The sequence below is a fragment of the Equus caballus genome, chromosome 6 (genome assembly GCF_041296265.1).
Source record: "Equus caballus isolate H_3958 breed thoroughbred chromosome 6, TB-T2T, whole genome shotgun sequence".
Lineage (NCBI taxonomy): Eukaryota > Metazoa > Chordata > Mammalia > Perissodactyla > Equidae > Equus > Equus caballus.
This window is the reverse complement of record NC_091689.1, coordinates 40,943,002-40,950,714: the sequence shown is the minus strand read 5'-3', so window position 1 is coordinate 40,950,714 and position 7,713 is coordinate 40,943,002.

The following is a 7,713-nucleotide window of genomic DNA, read 5'->3' as shown; positions in this document are numbered from 1 at the left end:
GCCCAAGTTGCAAAGATATTCTCCTATATTTTCTTCTAGAGGCTTTAAAGTTTTAGCTTTTATGTTTAGATCTATGATTCATCTTGAATTACTTTTTCTGTATGGTGTGAGGTAGGCATAGAGGTTCACTTTTCTGTCGGGATCCAGTTGTTCCAGTACTGTTTGTTAAAAAGACTGTCTTTTTCCTGTTGGATTGCTTTGGCACCTTGTCAAAAACCAAGTGTGCATGTGTGCCTCTGTTCCTGGGATCTCTATTTATTCCTTTGGTTTACTTGCTGGTCCTTATGCCGGCCCTCTCCAGTACAGTTCTGATTACTGTAGCTTTACAGAAAGTATTGAAGCCAAGTCATATAAGTTCCCCAACTTCATTCTTTTCCAAGACTGCTTTGGATAGTCTGCTTTGAGTTTCCATATACATTTTATAGTCTTGGCAATTCCTATGAAAAAGCCTGTGGGATTTTGATTGAGAAATATTCTGCAAATTTTTTTTTTGGTTTTTTTGAAGATGAGGGGGGTTTTTTTGTAAGGAACTTTTTTGTTTTGTTTTTGCTCGGAAAGATTCATTCTGAGCTAACATCTGTTGCCAACCGTCCCCTCTCTTTTTTTTCCTACCCAAAACCCCTGTGCCTAGTTGTATATTCTAAGTGTAAGTCCTTCTGGTTCTTATATGTGAGCCACTACCACAGCATGGCTACTGACAGATGGGTGGTGTGGTTCTGTGCCCGGGAACTGAACCCAGGCCACCGAAGTGGAGTGTGCTGAACTTTAACCACTAGACCATCAGGACTGGATCAAATGTTTCTACATTTTACTTCCTTCTCAATGACCACCATTAGAGCCATGTTATTGACAAGCACTTTCACATAGTTCTATCGCCCACACCACATGTTTCTCTCTCTCTCATAAACAGGAATCACTTCTGAGCCTCTGATCCTTTTGCTCATCTTGCTCAATTTCTCCCAACATTATTTCTGTTCCATCATCTACATCCTTTCCCTCTCTTCCTTCAAATCTCAATGTTCCCTTTTAAAAAAATATACTTTCAATAATTACTCCTGGATGTAGTGATTCCCTTCTCTGACTTCATGTAAGAGGAAGAACCCATCTAAGAGTTCAGAACTTCTACCCCATTTACCAAGCTTACCGCCTGGCTCCCTCTCCACCCTTGGCTCTGCCACAGACTAGCTGTGTGACCTCAGGCAAGCGGTTTACTCCATCGGAGCCTAGTTTACTTCTCATTAAGTGAAAAGATTAGACTAAATCAGTGTTGTGGTTTTGTTGTGGTGGTTTGGTATGGTTTTGTTGATACCAAAATTCCTTCAAGAATCTGATGAAATTTATGAATTCTCTTTCCCGGGAAAATGACATTCACACATAAATATTTTGCAAATTATGTCCAAATGTTCACAGACTTCCTAGAGCCTATCCATGAACTTCAGCTTAATGATACCTGGACTGGGCCCCTTCCTTTTTGTTCCAATAGCTCTCTCTGGCTCTGATTTTAATTCCTCTTAGAAATAGAAACAGAACAGCAGCAATTTCCATCCCTTCTGAGAACATCCCTCCAAGAAGAATGGTGCTGACACCCTCAGCCACGTTCCGACGATCAGGATTCTGGAAAGTGCCTGTGCTAAGAAGACAAGCAGTTGAGGCAAGAAAGCTCTATGTATCTATTTATTTGCCTCCCAGACAATAATCATTTCTAGAATGTGATGGAATTCTCCCCTTAGGTAATATTTCTCCACCTTCCAGTCTGTTCCGTAAAATGTGACTGATATGTTTAGCAACTTGCAACTCCCACTTCTGTTGAATTTAGTTGGGAATGTTGTATTGAATTTAGATAGATATGTTGTCAGTAAAATAATTTAAGAATCTCTTTATATCACAACAGCAATTAGGGATTGGGTTAAGTGGGAATTATATTGGAACATGATTGTGAATTCTTTACCTTTTTAAAGTATAACTTTTCTAGCTCTATCACTAAAACTGATCTACGGCAAAATCACCCATTTCAGACTCATGGGACAACTTGATATGCACCCCTAGATCCCTGAACGGGGTTTCTAATACACCACTAAAACCAAAGCTTGGTGAAAAGTAGCTAATTCCATACCTTGTTGCCTGAAATGTCTTATTCGCAGAAAGCAAAATCCTTTCAGACCATCTGGGATGGCACCAAGAAGACAAGAGCCAGCCTAAAGGATCTTTCACTAGCCAAAACATTACAATTTGAACAATAAAAAGGAAATAATCATTATATGTCATTGGCACACATCTGAGAAAAATCATGAGCCTACGAGGGTATTCCAGAAGGGAGAAAAACATAACATGCACTAGAAGAAAATTTCAACTCATGAAAAGGATGATTATGTAGGATATATTAAAGATGATCATGTTATTCTCTGTTATCCACCTTAGTATTAATATTAAGTGTATTGCATTGCATTTCTTTTTTGAGGAGGATTAGCCCTGAGCTAACATCTGCTGCCAATCCTCCTCTTTTTGCTGAGGAAGATTGGCCCCGAGCTAACATCCATGCCCATCTTCCTCTACTTGATATGTGGGATGCCTGCCACAGCATGGCTTAAAAAGCGGTATGTAGGGCCACACCCGGGATCTGAACTGGCGAACCCTGGGCCACCGAAGCGGAACATGCCAGCTTAACCACTGCACCACTGGACCGGCCCCTGCATTGCATTTTTTATCATGTCAAGAAATTATTAAATACATTTATTTGTTTAAAAAGATCAAAATTTATGATTAGAAGGGTAATTGGCCCATTGACCATGGGGGAGATATCTACAAATGACTTTCAAATGAGAACTGATAAAAGAGAGAAAGTAAAATATTAGAAGAGTGTGGATTCCAATCAAGCAGTGAAGTAGTTACAATCTGCATAAAGGGTTCATTACCTCATCAACTGAAATCAGGAAGCAAAAGCTGTGAAAGAGATTCCGTTATTAAATGGATGGATGGGCCAGGTTTCAAGTAAAATACTTTGGCCTGAAAAGGCCCATTACAATAAGAAGGATTTCAGTCTGTGTGTCAGTTTGCTTTTGCTCCATAAAAAAACACCCCAAACTTAGTGGCTTAAGTTTTCACTTATTTCTCTCCATTCTGTGGGTCAACTGATCAGCTCTGCTGGTCTGGTCTGGTTCCGGCTAATGCTGAATGGTCAGGCTGAATGGTCAGTGTGAGGTGGCTGGGTCTAGGTGGCCTCAGCTGGGATGGCTTGCTCCACCTGGTGCCTCATCCTCCAGTAGGTTAGTCTCAGCTTCCTCACGTGGGGGTTTAAGGATTCCAAAGACAGTAAGATAGAGCAAGCCCCAGTGTGTCACATTTGCTATTGTCCTGCTGGCCCAAGCAACTCCAATGACCAAGCTCAGTGAGTGTGAGAGAGGATTACTCAAGGAGGCGTGGACAAAACAGGGACCCTGACTGCGGTAACCGACTACAGCTTGTTAACAGTTTAGTTTATTAGACTTCTATGTGTGGCTTAAATGCTTAGAAATATTTTGCTTGTTTGATTTACCTGATCAGCATTTGAAATGTTTGAGAGAAGCAGACACATAAAATTCGTGATGTGGTTTGAACTAAGAAAATTTAATCAATCAAGTTTCGAGTGGTGGTAAATGTTTAAAGACAATTTAATGTTAAATTTATGAGGTAACTGCACATGAATCAAAGAACAAGTAAAAGTGATTATTCTTATTTTATATAAATATTGCTAGATTAATAAGTGGACTAGCCAGATTTATAAGTTGAATTTAAAAGCTTGAGAAAAATCAGGATTTAAATTTTACAGCTTAATGTAAGTGAATAGTAATTCAAACCAATTATTGTAAATAATTTTTCCATACATAGAAAGTCTCTCTAACTTTAGTAAACCTCAGTTGATACATTTATTCAATTGTTTGTTCAAAACATATTTATTGCTCATCTGCTATGAGACGGGTGCTATTCTAGGCATTAGGAATATAGTGGAAAATGACTCCTGGTCCTGTCCTTCATTGAGAGTAAATACGAGTGGAGGATGCAGGGGCAGGAGGGTAGTGTCAAACAAGCCAACACATGACTTCAGATAATGGAGAGACAAATACCAGTCAATCAGAGACAGTTTCTTTACCTCCTGACTCTAACCCCATCTTCCTCATGGCAAAGGACCCTTTGTCCCCTCTCCCACTGTCCAGGAATAGAAGCAGTGGCCTTTCCCTTTTTCCATAGCCAAAGACACCACCAAGTTCTCCAACTCCTACCAGACTCCAGTTCCTGATACCAGCCTACCGATCCTCACATAACCAAAGAATCCACAAATGTTTATTAAGCATCTACTATATCACAGGGTGAGGCTCTGTCAGGGCAGAGAAGGGAAGAGGAAAGTAAGAATTCAGAGAATGTGCAGTAAACCAAGCAGCCCAATGGTAATGAGCACTCAGCAAGTGATACTGGCCCTGATATCAGTTCCCCTACATTAAGCCCGGCATATATGGGGTTAAACTCAAAAGGCACCCATCCCCTTTCCCTGCTTCTTTAAGTTACGTTCATATGTAAATATCAGTTTCTTTAACTTTTCTATCCCTGAGCTTCAGGCAAATAGAAGTTACACATTGTTTAAGCCCAGGTGGCCTCATGCTGGGCTCACACTGAAGTTGTGGCTGATTATGGGTCTCTGAAGTTTACTACAGGGAAACTGAGGTCTGGAGGATATCAAGAAGCTGAAGCTTCCCAGATCCCAGCTCCTGGGCTTCCTGGCACAGGAATCCACCACCCATCACAGAAGCAGACAACCAAGAACAGCCACCTGCGGATTCCCTTATCTCACCATCTCCCTCCCTAAAAGCAGCCTCACAAGGCCAAACACAGGCTGGTGGGAAGGCGACAACCAGCAAGGCCACAGGCTCCTCTCCCCTACCCAAAACACCAAATAAAAACCCCTATCATTTTCCCTTTGAGGAGGTGGATCTGAGTTTTAGCTCCCATCTCCTCTTCTGTCTGCCTTTCAATAATAAAAGCCCCTTTCCTTGCCATAAGCCTGGCATTCCAGTTTTTTATTTTTGGCCCCTCTTGTGTGCTGCGTAAAAGAACCTGTGTTTGTGTTTGGTGACACAAGTATTTCCTCTACACCTCCCACCCAGCTAAGCACTGAAGGGTGAGAGGCCATAGTGGTGAGGAAGCCAGGATCCTTGCCACCAGGGAGGACAGTCTTGTAGGGAAAGGAAGACCCTACTTCATTCAATTAAAGACACCCCTTTCTTTACATTTTACAATCTTTAAAATTGGACTTTATCTTACAATGGTGATGCTTTTGAGTGGATGAAACAGTTAACTATACCACAAAGCAGCATCATGCCTGAGAGCTGTGTAAAGCCTACGGCAATTAGAACAGTGGTCTGAAGTCAGGCTGCACATTAGAATCACCTGGGAAACTTTAAAAAAAATACTTAGGGGCTGGTCTTGTAGCCGAGTGGTTAAGTTCACGCGCTCCGCTGCAGGCGGCCCAGTGTTTCGTCAGTTCGAATCCTGGGCGCGGACATGGCACTGCTCATCAAACCACACTGAGGCGGCATCCCACGTGCCACAACTAGAAGGACCCACAACTAAGAATATGCAACTATGTACTGGGGGGGCTGCTTTGGGGAGAAAAAGGAAAAAAATAAAATCTTCAAAAAAAAATACTTATACCCAGACCCCACCCCAGACCAACTGAATGAGTTTGGAGAGGGTAGGGCTAGGGAGGGGTATTTTTGAAAGCACCCCATGTGATTCTACTATGTAGCCAGGGTTAAGAACCGGGCTGGCAGTTTCACATCCGTTCCCCTGAGGTTAATGAAGCCTCCCCAGGGGCACGCCTGCCTGGATACTTGAGGGCAGGGGTCAGCAAACAGAGCCTGTGGCCCAAATCTGGCCTGCTGCCTGCTTTTTTACCACCCAGGAGCTAAGATAGTTTTTACATTTTTAAATGGTTGGGAGAAAATATCAAAAGAAGAATATTTTGGGACATGTGAAAATTATACGAAATTCAAATGTAAGTATCCATAAATAAAGTTTTATTGGAACATAGCCATACCTCTTGGTTTACGTATTGTCTATGGCAGCTTTTGTGCTACAAGGGCAGAATTAAATAGCTGGAACAGAGGCCATCCAGCTGGCAACGCCTAAAATATTTATGATCTAACCCTTTATAGAAAAAGTTGGCTGATCCCAGCTTGAAGGGAATGGATTTCCAGAATCTCAACATCCCTGCGTCCTCTTCCGAGAACTTACCTGCCTGGGAAGACGTCAGCTGTGAAGGCTTAGGCGCTGTGGGGATCTTCTCCCACCTCTGGTTTACCTTAGCCCTCTCACCAGCCCTGGGGTGTAAAAGCCCCGAGGCCCTAAGCAGAGAAATAACCCCAAATACTGGTGTCTAATAGGGTTCTGAGGACTTTTTTTTTCAAGTCAGGTGGGTTCCGGATATTGCCTTCCAAAGACTGTGGAGGACTCAATCAAGTTTTCAGCTGCCAAATCGTTAAAAATATTTGGTGATAGATGGCTATGCGATTTTTGGCATCTAACTCAGAAAGCATTCAAAGAATTGAGTAACATGGCTATGCCAAAACTAGTGTCATAATTATTATGTAAACAAGGTTTTTTGAGGTTTACAACTAAAATATTTTAAATGCTGAATGTGGTCTCTTTCTATGAACAAGCAGTATTTGTCCACAGGAACATGACCACTAGGAGGAAATAAAGGTTCATCTCAGAAAAAGTGAATTTCAAATAACAGTTTATGTTTATTATTTATCAAAACTTGTCTCCTATTTACATTTGGGTCAATTATGTGCTGATAATTGTACTTATAAATGAGACCCTCACCATCTTGCTGCCCGCTCGCTCCTCCCCACTTGGGCCCTCCACAGGGCAGCTCACAGCAGCCCAGAGAGAGACGGAGCCAGCAGACCGAGGTCTTTTTGTAGCCTAATCTTCTAAGGGAAGCCCCATCATTTTTGTCTTATTCTATTCGTATTCTACTGACGGAAACAAGCGACTAGGCCTGGCCCGCACTCAAGGGGCGGGAGATACACCAGGACATGAATACCAGGAGGTGGGAGCACCAGAAGCCATCTTGGAAGCTGCCTGCTGCAAATGTCAAATTTTTCTTTTTTTTTTTTAAAGATTGGCACCTAAGCTAACTGTTGCCAATCTTTTTTTTTTTTTTCCTGCTTTTTCTCCCCAAATCTCCCAGTATGTAGTTGTATATTTTAGTTGTGGGTCCTTCTAGTTGTGGCATGTGGGACGCTGCCTGAGGGTGGCCTGACAGGGTGCCATGTCTACGCCCAGGATCTGAACCCACGAAACCCGGGCCGCTGAAGCGGAGCCCACGAACTTAACCACTCGGCCACTGGCCGGCCCCTACAAATGTCAAATTTTAATAACAGTTATATCCTCTACACTATTTAAACTTAGGATGACGAGTTTTAGATGTCATCTTAAAAATGTGTAAGAAATGCAGTTTTCCAAAATTCTTCTAGAAATAAACAAGTAAAGACATTTGAAGTCCGGGAGCGTCAGGCCTAATTTAGCTGGGTCGTGTCAGGCAGCGGGGCCTAACCAGAGGGTCACCAGGGGCCCGGCGGCTGCGGCGCTCTGCCAGTCCGAAAACCCACGGCCCCAGTGCGGGCGGGCGGAACACTGAGTGCGCCTGGCTCCGTGGGCGTCAGAGGCCGGGCCGGG